Genomic DNA, 18,744 nt, shown 5'->3' on the forward strand with positions numbered 1-18,744 from the left:
AGTCTTCAAACACTGAGTGTTTTAATAAAGAGATAGAATTTTCTTTTTTTTTTTTTAAGACAGATATCTCTACAGATGCAGGAGACTCCAAAATTCATTGCCAAAAAAATTAATATAGGTTTATTACTTGAAATCATTAATTTTGCTTAAGTCACTCAGGTCGAGCAAAGAATTATCTGGTAAAACATTTACATATATGAGTATTATGTGTATGACATATTTACAGCATAGCGTGTGACTGTACAAAGCCAAAGTGGCTATAGCACTTGAAATATTTAAAGATGAGAGAACTGTCAACCAATCTTAGCCTGTGGGGAAAAATCATTTTTATACAAAGCAAAAAACACAACATGGATTAGAATGAGTGATTAATAGATGGGACCCCAAAAATAAGAGCCCTTGAGACAGAGATGTAAAAAAAACCAAGACAAGACAAGCAGGTAATATTTAAAATACTTGCTTTTAAAGAATAGTTTCTGGTGGTTTTTTAAGTTAATCACACTTCTGGGTATCAGTGAAAAGAATGCAACTTTGAGGCATTCATAGTGTCAGGATGTTGTCTGGAACCCTGGATTCCCTCAAGGGAGCTGAGGTATTTTTTAATACTACATTCATCATACAATTTCCAATCAACCCACTTCAGCCACCTAGAAGTACGTTTTGTGTCCTTTAGCATTACCACTACTACCAGCTTAACCTCAAAACTGCAGTAATCACAATTATGTGACTGCTTGGTCAAACAGGTAGAAAAAGCTTGTATTTGTGCTACATATCATGCAGATGTATTATTCTCCATAGCCTAGTGATTAGTACTCTTATCTTATTCTCCCAAGACTCTTTATGTGTCTTATGATGAACACTCACTCAGCATAAAACAGAAATAATACCCACAAAAGGTTCAGAATAGATGATCACAATTATCCCCTCTGGCCACTCAGGCTATTAGCTTATACATCTGCAGCAAAACATTGGACATTTTTCTAATGGGATGCTCTTATGAAGAATTGAATCTCTGACCGATGCTCTGCCAATGTTGCAAGTAAACAACCTCAGGGTTCCTCAGTTGAGGCTCTTCTTTTGCTGTGATCACTCCAGATGTCTATGAAATATGACTAGATATTGGCCAAAAACCTTTTGGCTATTAATAAATGCCATTTCTGGTTAGAATTATGTTTTAGCAAAAACATTTCAAAGGCCTGGATGCTACAAATAAGAAGGTTTCATTCCTGACCTTATTATTTTTCCATTTGACAGTCAGCTCCCTGACAGATCAACCCAGCTAAAAAATGTGGGTAAAATACTGCTGTAAGCAAGTTATGTATTAAATGTTTTAACCTTGAAAATAAATACAAATCTTTTTTTACCCCAGTAACTAAAAAGGTAAATAAAAAGTGAATAGTTTTTCTCAAGTTTGCCTTGACTATTCAGATCTGATTAGAAACTACAGGAATACCTGAGGCTGAATTTAAAAAAGTGAACAGCAAGTATTATGACAACAGTGTCTATATGAAGTTTAACTTTTGTAATTCTGAAGTATATATAAAAGGTAATATTTCTACCATGATTTCTAAAAATGGATCTCAACACCCCATCAAAGGAAACAGACCTATAATTTCTAGACTAAGGAGGGCAGTAACATTTCCCCTTTTCATCACCTTGAAGCTGCTTCTATTGAAGGCAAAGCTCCCAGATGGATATAGCTCAAAAGACAGAAATTAAAGCAGTGAAGCTCTTGTCACTCTTTCCCTTCATTCACGCACTGAATAAAATAATTTCCCTCATAATGCAGCTCTGTTTGTCTCCTGGTTTACTTTCCTTTTCTCATGTAAAGTAGCTACATTCATTTCTGTATTTTTGGAAGCTGCAGAATACCAATGACACAGAAGAAAAATACAGTGACTGTGCCAATATGCAGAGACTGATAGAAAAATACAAGATAATGAAATGCTCCCTCACTGTCTTTGTTTTCAAGATACAGGTTTCCTAACTTTTACTTCTTTCTCTTCTTTTTTCCACGTGTTGTGTTTTCCTTCTCTTCAGTCCATCCTTCCTCATCTTCATTTACCTAACCTCTCTCTTATTGTTTTTCTATTGAAAATAACATTCAAACTTCTGGTTTTCCTCATGAACTCCAGTAAGAGGATATAGCAAAAAATCCCTACACTTCCTTTGGGAAATGAGTAATCACAAGGGATGGATTTTCACTAATACTCTAACATGAACAAACAGTGGGGAAAAGTGCCTCTCCCTCCTAGTGAGTGCGTTCAGGCTGCTCGTACCACAAATGTGGCTCTGAGAGTGGTTCAGCCCCTGACCTGCTGCTCTACTTGTGAACATTCAGGTGCAGGAGGAAGCATTCATTTGGCAGAGCTGTGGCCTTTTTCCTTCAACAGTCCTCCACACCAATCAACGGCGATGGCTGGTTGCAGAGGAAGAAGCAGGCTGAAAGACCTTTGGCTGAGAAGGAAGCAGCAGGACTGAGATATTGATGCTCCCTATCTTGGCTGAGTATCTCTCCATACTCCTTTAGTCAAAGTCAAGAGGATGACTCTGACCACCTAATGTTGCAAAGTAGATGTGTAAAACAAGTGGGTCTGAACACATTCCTTACAATTCTTTTCCAATGCTCCTTCTGTGGAAGAGGGAGGCCGTAGGTAGAACCAGAATAGACTGGACTGACTAAACCAGAAGGCTTCGGTTCACTTTCACTTCTTTTCCATTTCTATTTCCTTTATAAGAAAAGGTTGCTATACTGCACTTGCTTGATGCCACAAAGGGCTAAATAAATTCCTTAGATTGCAGTAGTACTGCAAATTGTTATTTATGAAATATCCAAGATAAAGATTTTATGGCAGGTAATTCCATGTTCAATCCTCTGCTTACTGATGGCAAGCTGTGACCAGCAAATGTTTCTATACAATCACCCTCACTGCAGTTGTATAGTGATATTAGTTTCAGTGCTTTCTCTTAATGGTAATATTTCAAAGTGATGCTGAGTTACATATTCATGCTTATTAGCATAATTCAGCACATTAGGAGGCATTCAGGAACTGGAAAATGTAAGGGGCAATGCACAAAGGGATATTTTCTTTTTAAAATGTATACAGATGGCGAGCCATTACAAAAGGACTGAATGGCAACATAGAATAAGCAGGAAGTGTGTACTTGAGGAAAAGCTGTGGGGCGATACGCATGTATCCGTGCTGCATGGGCACAGCAATCAGCAACATCCCAGAAAGTATTGCTACACTGCCGGTGATTCTCTCAAAATCAATTGAGTCCCCTAAGGCAATGCAATATACTGGAAAACAAGATTGGTGCAACCTACATTATGATTGTGGGAAATTAAAACACTAGTTCCCTTTGTTAGAAGAAAAGCAACCTGCTTTTCAGAGGAAACGTCATAGATGCAGCCCCCTCTTCATTATTTGCATATGGTGTTGCCTAAAACCTACTGGTATTCAGGAACTGAACAGCAGTTGATACTGTAACTGGAGTATGGCAGAAACACAATTCTCTATGTTGTGCAGCCTCCCTGGTCCTCTTGCTTTAGCTTAGCACTGTCAGCACCCCCATCTGTGTGTAAAATCCACCCTTTCTTAGGATCTCCAGATTGAGCTCCCTGAGACTACTGTAATATTTAATGGTTAGAATGTGGATGAAATGGCTTGTGAGTAGCTTGATGATGATCTAATTGCGGCCTAAAAGCTTAAGAGAGACCAGTGACGATGTGATAACTGTAATTTTTGTTCATTTCACATTCTTTAACAGCATTGGTTACTTCACAGAAGCACCTGGCTATTTATAGAAGAGAAATAGAGAATACATAGAAACAGAGTTGTTGTATCCTCTCCTTTCCATTTAGCATAAAAAACCTCACCAACACAGGAAAGAAGGAAAAATATGATACTCATTACCCTGGATGTTTTACCAATTATTTTAAGACAACAAGAAAATAATTAATTACAAATAATTTCTAGATTCCAGACAGGAGTCCAAAATTGAAACTACTTGTATGTGGAAAGCAGCCTTATGTTTTTATACTTCAGCTTTATCTTTTTTATTAGCTTCACTGACTTTACCATTTCCTTCCTGTACAGAAACATCTTTAGAATTTGAGGTTTATACTTAAAAAATGCAACAAAAAATATTCTAATTTGTTTATTGCTATAACATTTACTAAGTTAAATATAATCTCCAGAAATTAAGGTACAATGCCAGTGTGTAAGCAGTGGAGAGATGCAGCTGAAGGAGTGATTTCCAAAGGGTAGGCTTTTATGTTTGGGAACAGAGTTACCTATTGTACTGTGGTCATTAATGATTAGCGCCACCAGAAACCACGCTGACATGACAGTAAGGCTGTACTTGAGACAGAAGTCTGTGTGTTAACCTAGCTTCTGACATAAACATAGCATCAATATACAGATGTGTGTTGCTATTGTGGTTTAACCCCAGCCAGCAAATAAGCACCACACAGTCGCTCTATCACTCCCACTCCCCCTCCTCAACTGGACAGGGGAGAGAAAATATAACAAAGAGCTCGTGGGTCGAGATAAGGACAGGGAGAGATCACTCAGGAATTACCATCACAGGCAAAACAGACTCAACTTGGGGAAAATTAACTTAATTTATTGCCAATCAACCAGAGCAGGTTCATGAGAAATAAAACCAAATCTTAAAACACATTCCCCCCACTCCTCCCTTCTTCCCAGGCACAGTTTCACTCCCGGATTCTTTACCTACCCCCACCCAGCGGCAGAGGGGAACAGGGGATGGGTGTTACGGTCAATTCATCACATATTGTCTCTGCTGCTCCTTCCTCCTCAGGGGGACGACTCCTCACTCTTCCCCTGCTCCAGCGTGGGGTTCCTCCCACGGGAGACAGCTCTCCATGAACTTCTCCAATGTAATTCCTTCCCACAGGCTGCAGCTCTTCATGAACTGCTCCAGCGTGGGTCCCCCACGGGGTCACAAGTCCTGCCAGAAAACCTGCTCCGTGGGCTCCTCTCTCCACAGATCTGCAGGTCCTGCCAGGAGCCTGCTCCAGTGTGGGCTTCCCTCAGGGTCACAGCCTCCTTTGGGCAACCTCCTGCTCTGGCATGGGATCCTCCACGGACTGCAGGTGGATATCTCCTCCACCATGGACCTCCCTGGGCTGCAGGGGGACAGCCTGCCTCACCAGGGTCTTCACCACGGGCTGCAGGGGAATCTCTGCTCCGGTGCCTGGAGCATCTCCTCCCCCTCCTTCTTCACTGACCTGGGGGTCTGCACGGTTCTTTCTCTTACATGGTCTCACTCCTCTCTCTGGCTGCAGTTTCTGTGCTGCAGCAACTTCTTCCCCCTCTTAAACCTCCATCAGACATGGCGGAAGCTTCTGGCAGCTTCTCACAGAAGCCACCCCTGTAGCCCCCCTCACTACCAAAACCTTGCCATACAGACCCAATACTGTTGCTAACCTGTAAAAAGTGGAGCAAGCTGATATCACATGGTGAGAGAAAAAGTTAATCTTGCATAGAAAAATTAACACAAAGCAAATGAAAAATAAATGTAATCATATATGCAAGCTTGGAGTTAGAAATCTTCACAAACACCTGAGCCAAAGTCAACAGGGGCAACTGATGTCTCATTGCTATGATATCCCACTCATTTTTACAAGGAGAGAACATGAAGATAGGTTCTGTTTTGCTGCTTCTTTTTTTTTCTTTAATCTGCAAGAACATACAATACTAGGTTAGAGAATAGTATAATGCATGAGGTCTTGTGATAGGATGCAGTGAAATATACTATGTTATTCAAACCACGAGGAGCTAAAGAAGGGTGTGTGTGTTATACCTCTTAGCAGATAGGAGAGAAGCATTACTTTCTTTCAAACAGTGGTTCATTCCTGAAACAGAAAATATCCTTGTTAGAATACCTACACAGAAGCACCTCTATTATATCCTTTGAAAACTTTTTTATTTACTAGTTGGTTCATTTATTATTTATTTATTTATTTATAAAGTGACTTTACAAGGTGTTAGATGGTAAGATTTCATTTGAAAATACGTATTTATTTTACACAACCTACCTGTTCCTCCTTTTCCTTACACAACACTGCATGATACAACAGCCCCTCATTAGAAGGAGGCATATTTTTACAGCCTTAAAAACATAAGTTTACCCCTCAAAGTAAACATGAATGAACTGCTTAGTATGAAGGGGGATTTGCTTACACTGAACTCTCAAAGAAAATACGACTGTTCCTCTTAGGTAGTGTATTGATCCCAAGCAGGAGAGCGTTCCACATTGAGGGACTAGTGATCCACATAATAGTTGACCTGTGTAGGCACAGGACTGTGCTACATTAGCAGCTCACTGGAACAGAGAAGACCACAGGCAGCACCCACTGGGTACCAGCAATTATATCACTTGCCTGGCCTTGCCTTTATCTAAAAGTGTAGCAGGAAGTTCTCATTACAGCATCCTTTAGGAACAGAGTTACTTTCTTGTAAGGAAAATATATAATCGCTCAGAGGACCAAAAGGGAGAGCGTCTCTCCATGGACAGGATCTGCTCTGCACAGTGCCATGGGAAAATCCATCTGGGCTCCACCCGATGCTACACAAGTGCAGGGTGCCCAGCAACTGAAGGGACGTAAGATCTACTCACTACCTATATCGCTCTTCTTATTCTGTCTAATTAAAGCAGTTATCTAGTTAAGCCATTTGTTGTCAAGCCTTGCTTACCGATCCAGAAAAAGCCCTGCACTGTTTCTCTCTCACCTCACCTCTCATCTTCCACCCCAGTACAGAACATGCAAGTACATGGCATGAGGAGACAGGTATGCTTGCACAGCTTACGCTCTGCGTTTGATCTTTTTTCAGTTCTTGTTTGTACAGGAAAGTTTGTATACATTTGCCTTCTCCAGCAATAGTTTCAAGTTCAGATCTCAGAAGAATTAAATAAATTAATTCGATTGATTCTACCATGCAAGTTTCTGATCTATAATCCATGGCCTGTAATCATGGAAATGCTTACATAAGCCCATAATTGTGCACAGCATTATCCCTTCAATGAAATAAACTTAAGTAAATGCTCAAATTTTTCCATGACCAAGGCCTGAATTTCTTGTGGTACCATGTATCTGATGGTTGAATTAAGGCAAATCTGTTAGCCTGTCTTTCTCATGTCTGTTTCCTTACCTATAGTACTAGCTGAGCAGAGCAGATTTCTGTAAACATGGTAAGTAATCAGAGAAAATCAGAAGGACATTGGGGGATAACTGAGAGGAGAGAAGGAGATGGTGGAGACTATAGTAATATAAATGCCTCTATATGCAGGAACTACTTTAAGCCCACACTTCTTTTAGTCAAAGAAAATGGTGTAAATATTTCTTCGTTAATAAGATCAACATATAAAGGTGTGGATATCGAACAGTTATTTATGAATCAACCTGATTTGCAAAAAGAAAGCTAGTAAGCTTGCAGCCAAATATTTTCAATGTCTCAAAGTAAGGTCTTCTCTCAGGCCTACTTCTAATTGTTTATCATTATTTGTTAATGTTACTAACTTTTTGTCCATTGCTTTAACTTAATTTTCTGTCTTGAGAACACAGAATTTAGGCCGCTTTTTAATGAAGTTGTACATTATGAGACATTTTGAATAATATATGGTAATGGATTCATTTCAGGAACTGGCAGAGTTCCTAACAAAATCATATTAAGCTTGATTGAATAGTATTTCCAGAAATTATATACATTTTGAGAATTCTGAAAGTATAAAACATTAAATGTGAATTTCCAGATTCCTAGACACAGATTTTTTCATAACTGTTAAATGAAGTTACCAGATTAGGTTTCACTTATGTCAGAGTTGAGGGCATAGTTACTTGCCCACTCTTCAAACAGGTAGTATGTAATCCATATATTTTGGTTATTTATTTAAGTGTCCCATATTTGCTACACAGACACAGGTAAGAAAACGGGTAAAATTGACCTCCTGTACTATTCTGTCCTTATTTATTTTCTCCATCTAATGAATGGCATAAGAAGTGAACCACAGATTTTTTTTTTTCATAGGGTATTTATAGTTCAGCCAGTTAGATTATTTAATGAAATTGCATCCAGGACAGAATGTGTACAGGAGGCAACCTCTCTATTAAGATGCAGACTTCTCAGTGAAAGTACTTAAGAATGATGTAGCAGCTGTGAGAGTGACAGAGGTAATTAAACTAAGGTTCTAAAAATAAAAGAAAGCGCATGGTGATGCATCCCATATTTGATTTTTCTTCCAGCTGCTAATTATGCAAATTTATCCTGATAATTGTTACTTAGGCTGGAATCTTCCTATTACATATTCATATCACTTACAAAGATTCAGTCAACCAACCTGCGTTTTGCCTCTGCCAATGTCTTCGTATACAGTTAAGCTTCTGACAACTTGGGCTTCAATATCTGTACTGGTTTTATAATGGTGTTACAAACTAGGTAATGCCAAGGATGTCAATAATTAGTCACTCAGGGAGGAGGAGAAGCCAATTCTCTTTCTTACGTTATCTCTGTGTGTTAACAGCCTCTTGGTTTCTATTTGTTTGTTTTTACATATTCAAAATCTTCATATAAGATAGGGGACACTGTGCTTGCCCTGTAGTTTGTAGTTTTCAGGCAGCCTGAACACACAGAGGTATAGGCATATGTGTCAATATTTCGGAGCTACTTCTCATAGGACTTTAAAGCTATAATCACAGGCAGCTGTAAACTTGTTTATACCAAACACTTTCACATTGAATACAATTTCTGCTTCACTTGTAAATAACAATCCCAGTATTACAGTTAGATCCTGGTTCATTCAAAGTTCTCTTTTTTGCACTTGCTTTAAGATTTGTGTATTATCTTCTGCATCTCAAAATACACATGCTTCATACTAGTCAGGAGGTGTTTTTATCTATCCATACAGAAAAATTCAGAAAAATATTAAAAATGTGATTATTCAGATTTTGTGCCTAATTAACTAAAGTTCACCAGGAATAGAAATCTCAGATTAGTATTATTTAGAAAATTAGACTGTGATGTAAATATTAAGCCATGTTTAAACAAAGTTGTTTTAGCACTCTAGAAGTTACAAATATTTAAATTCAGCAGTTTCATACAAGCACATTCAAGTTTTTCAAATGGACTTGAAGTATACGCTTATTAACTGTGTCCTATTGCACTACCAAATAAGTATGCAGAAGTGTAACTTTTACAATATTCCTTAACAGGGACTTACTAACATGCAATTATACTTGGTCTATCAAGTCCTGCAAGATTTGGCTCCATGACTTCCTTAGATTTCACAAACCTTTAGCATTTTTTTTCTCTTGTTCTGATGACAACGTTCTTGGAAATAAAAGAAACATTTTTCTAATTATTTTTATGTTTACAGATGGAAGATTCCCTATAACGTTATTTATTTTTAATGTAACACAGCTGCTATATAAAAAAGAATGAATACTTTCAAAGAGGTAACCAATCCTTTTTTAAATTATCAGTGTTTTCATCAGCTTAACCACATCTTTGCTTCATCACAAGGATATTTCTCAATACATTACATGATTCATTTGTACCTAACTTGCTAGAAACATGAACATATGTTGAACTTGTCTCTGAGAATCAAGCTTTTTGAGTTACAAAAGAGGACAAGGAGGACAGGAATGCAAACCTTTCCATACAGGTAATGTGTCCAAGAAACTGCCTTAAATTCAAGTGTGAGTAGACCACATTAAGGAGAAAAACAAACGGAACAATATCAGATCATCAGGACACAATGGCATTCACCCAAGGGCTCTAAAGAAACTGAAGGATATTGCTGAGTGACTGATTGAACAACCTCTTTTCAATGGGCCCAAGCATCAGAGGACTGCAAAGTGGTCAGTATGACACTGACTTTTAAAAGGCTTCCAAAGGAGATGCAGAAGAGGAACTACAGAGCCGTAAACCTGACTTCTGCATTGGGCAAGTTAGTGGGAAGCCATCAAAAAAAAAAAAAAAAATTAATGGGAGTGTGGATAAATGCTTTCAGCTGGGGAAGAATCCATATAGGTATTGCATGACTTCTCTTTACACATGAATCCAATGGCATTCTTTGAAGGAATCAGTAATCATGTGCATTAGAAAGGTCCTGCTGATATAGTCTACTTCAGTTTCCAAACAATGTCACTGTGTATCCCCGCATCTGGAAGGTTAGGCACAGTTGTCGTGCCTCCATGTCAAAATATGGAGTAAAACTCAAAGGTACACAGGCGGGTGTAAAAGACTTGGTACACCTTTCATATTAGGACTGACTAGCTCAACTAGCACAGTTCATCCTGGGAAAAAAGATGACTGAGAAGGCATTTCATATGAGAGAGGATTAATAGAGAAGAATTCCTTACTATCTCTCTGAACACATGAACTAAGGGGCTTCAAATAAATAAGCAGCATTCCCATTCAGAACAAACAGAACAATGTGTTCTTCACAGAGAGCATAACTAAGCCACACCGCATTCTCTACATTTTTAGTAGATGTGGTTCACTGACTGATTCTTGATTCCTGTGGAAAAGATACCATGATTTTATGAGCAAGCATTGTTTCATAATATTCATATGCAAATGAAATTAATGAAGATTGCACAGGCAACCTTCAGATTTCTTAATATTTAAGCGCTTGTCTTTACAAATAATCTTTTTTAAGGTTCTCTGTACATTGTGCCTAATAGCTCTACCACTCCATGAAGTGGTACACGCTGACCCAGAAGTGATTGCAAATGACAGCATTCTGATGCATAAGAAACATACGCCTTTCTCCAATACTCCTGCAGCATCCCACTGCAGTTTTCAACAGTTTCAGAATTGATTTGCACTTGTGACTTTCACTCTGCATGAAAGCAGCTGTGCTGCTGCTGGAATTTAAGAGCTGATCAGCACTATTTGTGACCAAGCAGTGCCTCAAAAAAATCTATATTGTACTAACACCTGTGAATGTGGAAATACTGTCTCCACTTCATGGTCTAGAGTTAACGGGCATGTCAGAACAGCTTTGTTTTTCAAGTAACCAACTGAGCAGCTACTTAGAAATATTTATTTCTGAATCATGACTAAAACTCTTGCAGTTTATCTTCCATAAAAACATGGAATACATGAGAGCAGGACACTAGAAATCTTAGCTAGGCTCAAATATCCTGTCTCTGGAGTATAAAAATACCTCTTTTACTCCTAAACCAAGATTATGATGTATAATTCTATTAACATACCAGGAATTTTGAAAGTGGTCACGGATGTGACCTTCTGTGAGGTCTGTCCCATAATGAAGAATTCAGTAATACTACAGCCTATCTCAAGCAAAAGATACCTCTTATTTTTTCTTAGGGAATTGCTCAACTCAGCCAGCTTCTACTGCACAAGAACTGTGATTAAGGTGTGGTCCATCACGTAGGTGCTGGCACAATTTTTTGAGCATGGCCTAATCTAAAACTCCATATTTTCCCCCTTATATTTCCTAAATCCCTGCCATTTCTCAGCTCTTAACACATGCCTTTAAGGGCCCTGAGAGCATGCTCCCTCCTGGCCAGGGCTCCGGACCAACATAGTATGATAACGCAGCTGCTGCCCCTTCCAGCCAGTGACTTTGAGGTGAGGGCCCCAGGCAGGGCCGAACCCCGTCCCACGGGAGCCGCTTTCGGCTGCGGCTTTACTGCTCAGCCGCAGCCAAGCCCCGGCTCCTGCTGCCTCGCAGCCCTGCCTGTGCCTGGCCGCGCGCCCCCTTCGCCCGCTCCTGGGCCCTGACCGCGGGCCGGCTTGTCACTACGAACCTGCCCACCGGCCCTGGGGCTGTGTCTGATGCTGGTTCCCCTCGCTGGCCTTCACCCTGGCCCCCACCCGTGGGCTAATGTCCCAGCGCAGCCCTGACCCATCCCTGTGCCCGCGGAGGTGCTCGATGCTCCAGGCTGGGAACTGCCGCCGGCTGCCCCCTGGCCCACCCCGCTCCCTGCCTGTGGGTGGCGGGACGGGCCCTGGCTGGCGATGCCCCTGCCCCGCGGTCCCCCGCCCTGTCCGAGGGTCTCCCTTGGCCCCCACGGAGCAGCGGACCCCCCCCGGTGCCCTGAGTACGCCGGGTGTTTCAGCTGCTCTCTGAACTGCGGTAGGTCAGCATTTCTCTTTCAGCATTTCAAACAACGCTGCAATACAATGATCAGATCAATGGTAACTAGATCGACTCAGCTTCCTAATACACTCCTGCCTGATGAATGTCCCCTGTAAATTACTGATTATTCTATGAACTTCAGTAAATGAATCATGTAAATGAGAGAAGCTTGGATACTACACAAAATCAAGCTCTCACCGAGCTTTCAAGGAAGCATCCTGACTCTCTAACGGCTTTTTTCCTCAAAATTTGCCACTTGTGTCAGTGATATCGTTATATTCATGAGCTTTTAATTTAGGCAGCCTTCAAAAATTTTTCCAGAATACTGTGTGGACAGAGAGACTGTGCTTATCTTGAACTATACATAAGCATTGCAAATACTGTTGCTATCAGTGAACTACAATTATAGACTTTCAGAAAGAAAGAATACCTAGTGTAGAGATGGTCATGAGCATAGCCATTTGATCTCACTGATACTGATGCATCAGTTTAAATTGAGGTATATCTGACCCAGATCCGATAATTCAGGCCTCAAAGGTTTTTTTTCAGGGAAACAGTAGCAGCATCTCAGATAAAGGTCACATGACTTAAGAATAGATCAATGACAGTAACAATCAAAAATGACAAAATTTCAAATTTCAAAATTTACATCTTTGACACAAAATCATCTATGTGTGTTGATTCTTACATAGCTTGCTTAAAGTATATTATTTCATTAATTTCCTGGATTATTGTATTGTATCTTATTGTGTGCTGATACGAGACAAGATTTCTATGTTTTCATTTAAGAATATAAATGCTAGACATTTAAGTCTAAAATGGTCGCTCTCGACTCCATTTATAATCAGCAGACAGAAACAGGTAACTCTAGCAGGTAATTTATCTTAACCGTCTAAAATAAATTAGATTAATCTCCCCATGTGGTATCTTCAATGCAACTTCAGATGCCCGAGATGAATCTCACATAGGCTGTCCAAAATCATGTCCTATCCAAACAGCGCACTGTATCATCTGCCATATTTACTCAAATTTCACAGAAGTTAAGGCTTAATATGGAAATAATTATAGTATGCACTGGAGCATTAGCATGCTGAAACAAAGTACCAAGACTTTCACATAAAATGTCATATTCTGGAGAACACTGAAACGTACTGCCCCATTTCCTTCCTACAATTTCTAACTTTCTTCCTCCAAGAAAACCACAAGTGTGGGTACTAGCAGTGTTAGTTCATTTATTCTACACAACAACCAATTGAGAAGTATGTCAAGCCCACACTTTTGAATAGTTGCTTCCCTGATAAAGAACTCTCTCAAAAGTTGTATCTGATGGTTAGAAAAATTTGAGGAAAAGAACAGATATTTGCTTCACTTGGAAGAATCCATAAAAATTGGTTCAGTAATGCTAATTCTGTTGGGTTTAGGGCTCATTTGAAATCCATATTATTCTTGCTGTTCGCAGTAATCAGTTACTCCTATACACAGAATAGAGACAGATTTTAACAAGGCTATATTTTTTTCCAGTTTTGGAAACGACCACATCAGCAAATTCGTACACCTTTATTTTGTAAGTTCAGTTTTAGTATCTTCACTGTGTAAACTATTTACCATTACTATTTGTTCTGTGCTGAAGTTTTAGCATGCAGATGGCTGCCTGTCTTTACTCATAATACAATATTTGTTAATATGATTACAGTATCTTGGGGTACCATGTGTATTTTTTCTGTTGATCATGGGCAATGTTTTAGATGTGATGATCAGATTCTAATTTCCCCAAAGATTCTATCACTTGTGTCCTGACCTTTGGTAGCCACAGCAGACTTTTAACTGAAACTTTCCTCAACAGAGTTTCCTTTGCACATCTGTTAGGTGTCTGTACTCTTTTCAGGTCTTTTGAGTAATCCAGAAAGAAAATTCTAACTCTGTCTCCTTGCTTATTGACCCCTCTTATTGTAAAGCAAGAACTATTTCACAGTCTTCTAGGCTTAATAGACTTCAGTACGTAAAGCACATGAACTGAATTTGGTCTTTAGGATTTCTCTGTCCATTCTATGTCTCAAGGGAGGTAACAGTGTTATTTAAAGATGCAGACAACTGACTTTCACAAAAACCCCCACCCTTCTTTTAGAAAGCTCAAGATTTAGGGTGCAAGTCCAGACCTCTTCTGATGTCTGGACTTGAGCATAACTCAAAATGATTCATTCCCTGGACTAAACTCAAAGCCATTTTTCATGAATATTCAAGACCCTCATATCTCATTTTCTTTCCTACTTCAATTCCAGCACAGGAAACTTGGATATATTCCACGCAACTATCACTTTCCTTTAGACCGACAGGATAAAATTAACTAAAAATTATGTGGCTTTAAGAGCCATCTCTATTTTTAATCCTGTAACCCCGAGATTGGATTTCTTTTCTGGCACTAGTGTCTAGTGTTTTTTTTCTTTGTTTTCCTTTAGAAGTGTGAACCTTAACATGAACCAGACAAGCCATCAATGATTCGTAACATGCTTCATTGCTCCAAGTTCTCTGATTTAATTAATTGGTGGACTGATACTTAACTACACACACACAAAAAAAAACCCAACTCAAAAAAACCCAACAAGCTTTACAGATCTAATTATAACTTTAGGATTCTGGGGTTACAGAATATCCAAGTTTAGGACTATTTCTCTTGAGAAGCATCTTTTTTTTCCTTTGTTATACTTTGGAACCCTAGGCATAAAATGTTGTGGGTTCTTGCTTTCCTATTTCTTTCCATTGATTGCAGCTACCCTAGACAGTACATTAATGAGTGACATTTTAATATGAAACTATTAATTGCTCAAACCAAATGTAAAAAACCAAAGTCATTCTTGTTAAGGGTCATTTGTCTTTGTGATTGGCAATCCTTAAAAAGAGAAGGCCAGTCCCCCAATAGCAGACATCTGTAAAACTACTATCTAAATGGTTCTCTCTATAGTTATATTTACTGAAGGTCCTCTGGACTGGCGTTTCTGCTGAAAGGTAAAAGTTGCCAAAATGGCTCCTACAAAATGCTCTTTAAATCCACAACACTGCAAACCGCCAATTGTGAGAAATGCTTTCCTTTTCAAACTATGAAGAATATGATTCTGCTTCATAATATAGTTAACATCATTGACAAATAATTTATTTTTCATGCATTTACTTAAAACTTAGGCCAACAGAAAAGATTTCACAGCGAGCTGTAGAAGTGCCCCTGCAAAAGCACTTCTGAAAATGTTCCATCTTACAACAAGCATCTGAAGATGTGGACCAATAGATAGAGAACTTTTCTTGGTGGTCAAATGTCCCTTAGAACAGGCTATAACTTTTCAGAATGTATCTTCAGTATGATCATCTTGGTCATTTGTCAAACTACTGAATAAGAGCTGCTGTCATTTTATGTTGCCCAGCAGGTTTTGGGGTCTTTCTGTCATATGGCCTTAGGTTTAGCAATTGAGGGCAGAAATTGACTTGTGTACGTATGTCAAACATTAGTGCAATGGGATACTAGTCTGATCATCACCTGAACATGCTCAGAAAAACTAAACTATAAATAGTAATAATCTTCAGATGAGTAACTGGCCAGCAGGCTGAAAAGACAGGAAAGCAGATTATTTCAAAGGCTACGTTAAGAAACATATTCTAGTCCGCTACTTTTGTGCTGCCAAGGTATATACTATTCACCCTTATCCAGCGAACTCCCCAGTAGGCGCACCAGAAAATCCTGTGTTTACTTCCAGAATGGGTAGTCGCACCAGCACAAGGCGCAGTGGGAGGGCAAGGAGAGGTCATAGCTAGGGCAAATTCCTATTGATTGCTAATAGCATATGCTTCCTTATACCACAATTTAGAGCAGCCACAGCCAGGTCTCTTCAGAATCATAACTAGTTATTGTTTTTTTACTTCTCTTGTATCTCCTTATCCTGTAAGAGGCAGATTAGCTCTAGAGTCTGATACAGTGACTTGCTCTCCCTTTCATGGAGTCGGATGGCGTATAAGCCAAAGTTTCTTTCTTCACTAGCAGTGCAGCAGGTGTTCAGCCACAGGGACCAGGGAAGAGCTAAGCTGCAAAAGCGTTGCAGCTGCTGCTTGAAATGCTCTCAGCATACCTCTGAGCTGGTCAGGCTCACGCTGCTAGGGCAGATACTCTCCCTACTTTTTTCCTGTGCAGATAGTCCTGATTGCAGCACTTCAGCACAAAGGTGCAGCTCATAGTCAAAATGCATATGTTCACTTTATTACCTCAAGGAATCAAGGTACTGCAGATGGTATATGACTACTGCTGTTGTTTCATTTTCTTGAAGTTGCTTGCATTTGGCTTGTTTATCATTTCTTCAACAGAGATGCTTTAGGAAATACTGAATAAGAAAATATAAACAAGGAGTTGCTACCTCATATCTTCCTTCTGTTTTCAGTCTTCCTCAATGAGATGCACTGTAAGATTAATTTCCTTTCAACATTAGTTGCTTTTATTGTTAGAACTCTCCACCTGATACTCAAATGAATCATAGAATCACCGAATGGTTTGAGTTGAAAAGGAGCTCTAAAGATCATCTAGTCCAACCTTCCTGCCCTGGGCAGGGACATTCTTCACTAGGTCAGATTGCTGAAAGCCACATCCAACCTGATCTTGAACACATCCAGGGATGGGGTATCCACAACTTCTCTGGACAACCTGTTTGTGGCTCTCACCACCTCATCATAAAAAAATGTCTTCCTTATGTCCAATCTAAATCTACCCTCTTTCAGTTTAAAATCATTGCCCCTTGTCCTGTCACTACAGGCCTTGGTAAAAAGTCTCTCTATATCTTTCTTATAAGCAAGCCCCCTTTCTATATTGAAAGGCCACAATAAGGTCTTCCCAGAGCCTTCTTTTCTCCAGGCTAAACAACCCCAACTCTCTCAGCCCTTTGTCATAGCAGAGGTGTTCCAGCCCTCTGACCATTTTCGTGGCCCTCCTCTGGACTCACTCTAACAGGGCCATGTCTTTCCTGTGCTGGGGGCCCCAGAGCTGGATGCAGTACTCCAGGTGGGGTCTCCCAAGAGTAGAGGGGCAGAATCCCCTCCCTTGACCTGCTGAGCACACTTCTTTTGATGCAGCTCAGGATATAGTTGGCTTTCTGGGTGTCATGTCCCAATTTCTCAGGACAACGACTCAGGTTTGCTGATTCCCAGGTCAGGACTAAGGTGAAAAGACACTGGGGATCCTTTAACTCACAAAACTCAATTTTTATTTGCTCCACAACAATTGGCATGAAACTACATCAGTAAACTGTGTAATGTGCTATCCATACGTCACCAAACATATACTACAAGCCTCATCTATTTGGGGATCAGTTCAGGGAAGAAAATAAGGAAAGTCCTCCCACTGAGTCATAAGGTTCAGAGCGGACCCCCTTCTTTTCTAGACTCCCTCTCAGACAGGAGCCCAGGGGCAGCTAGGTCCACTTCTAGTCCCAGACTTGGTCAACGGTTTATGTTTAAAGGGATGAGGTGTAGTGATTATGGAAAAAAAGAGAGAGAGGAAGAGAAAGGTTTCACCGGTCCTGGGTCCAGCGTTGGTCCAGTCAGCCTAGAGGTCCAGTTCCAGAAGGTGTGCACACGTGGGGCTTCAATTCGTGTCCTTTTATATTCTCCTTGCCCCTCCTCTGGGTAGGCACTTGAACTCATTACACTAATTAGGTGTCATGCATGGTTTGTGTTTCCAGAACCTTTGGGAAATGGGTCAGTGGGCTTGGCAGTCGTTTGGGGAGTAACTTCTCCCTCCCTGCAGGCATGGCCATTGTTTGATCTTTGGCCATACACGGTGAGCTGCCCCTCTCAGCGTATCAGAACACGGAGCTGCGCACCCTGTGGCACAGCATGCCCTCCACGCCCTGTTGCTACCCGGTTTCTCACCTGCAGTCCTGGGGTTTGTTGTTATGCAGAGTTCAATTATACAGATCTTGCCCCACTAGAATGTTTGAGACATTAACTCTTTCAGTCCCTCACACTGGGCTGCCAGCTCATGACCAATTTTTCATGCACCCCTACCCTCAAGTCCTTCTTCTCTGCTCTCAATCCATTCATCCACGAGTCTGTACTGATAGTGGAGATTGCCCTGACCCAGGTGCAGGACCTTGCACTGGCCTTGTTGAGCTTTGTGAGGTTCACATGGGCTCACTCCTCAAGCCTGTCAAGGTCCCTCTGGATGGCATCCCTTCCCTCTAGAGTATCAACTGGACCACTCAGCTTGGTGTCGTCTTCAAACTTGCTGAGAGCGCACTCAATCCCAGTGTCTATGTCATCAGTGAAGATACTATTAGTCCCAGTACAGACCCTTGAGGGACACCACTCCTTACTGGTTTCCACTTGGACACTGGGCCATTGGTAGTAACTCTTCGGACGTGACCATGCAGCCAGCTCCTTCTCCATCAAACAGTCCATCTGTCAAACTCAAATCTCTCCAATTTAGAGGTGAGAATGTTGTGTGGGACTGTATCAAAGGCCTTACAGAAGTCTGGGGAGATGACATCCATAGCTCTTCCCTTGTCCACTGACGCAGTTACTCCACTGTAGAAGACCACTATGTTAGTCAGGAGGAAATTTATTTGAAGATAGACT

The sequence above is a fragment of the Buteo buteo genome, chromosome Z (assembly GCF_964188355.1).
Source record: "Buteo buteo chromosome Z, bButBut1.hap1.1, whole genome shotgun sequence".
NCBI lineage: Eukaryota > Metazoa > Chordata > Aves > Accipitriformes > Accipitridae > Buteo > Buteo buteo.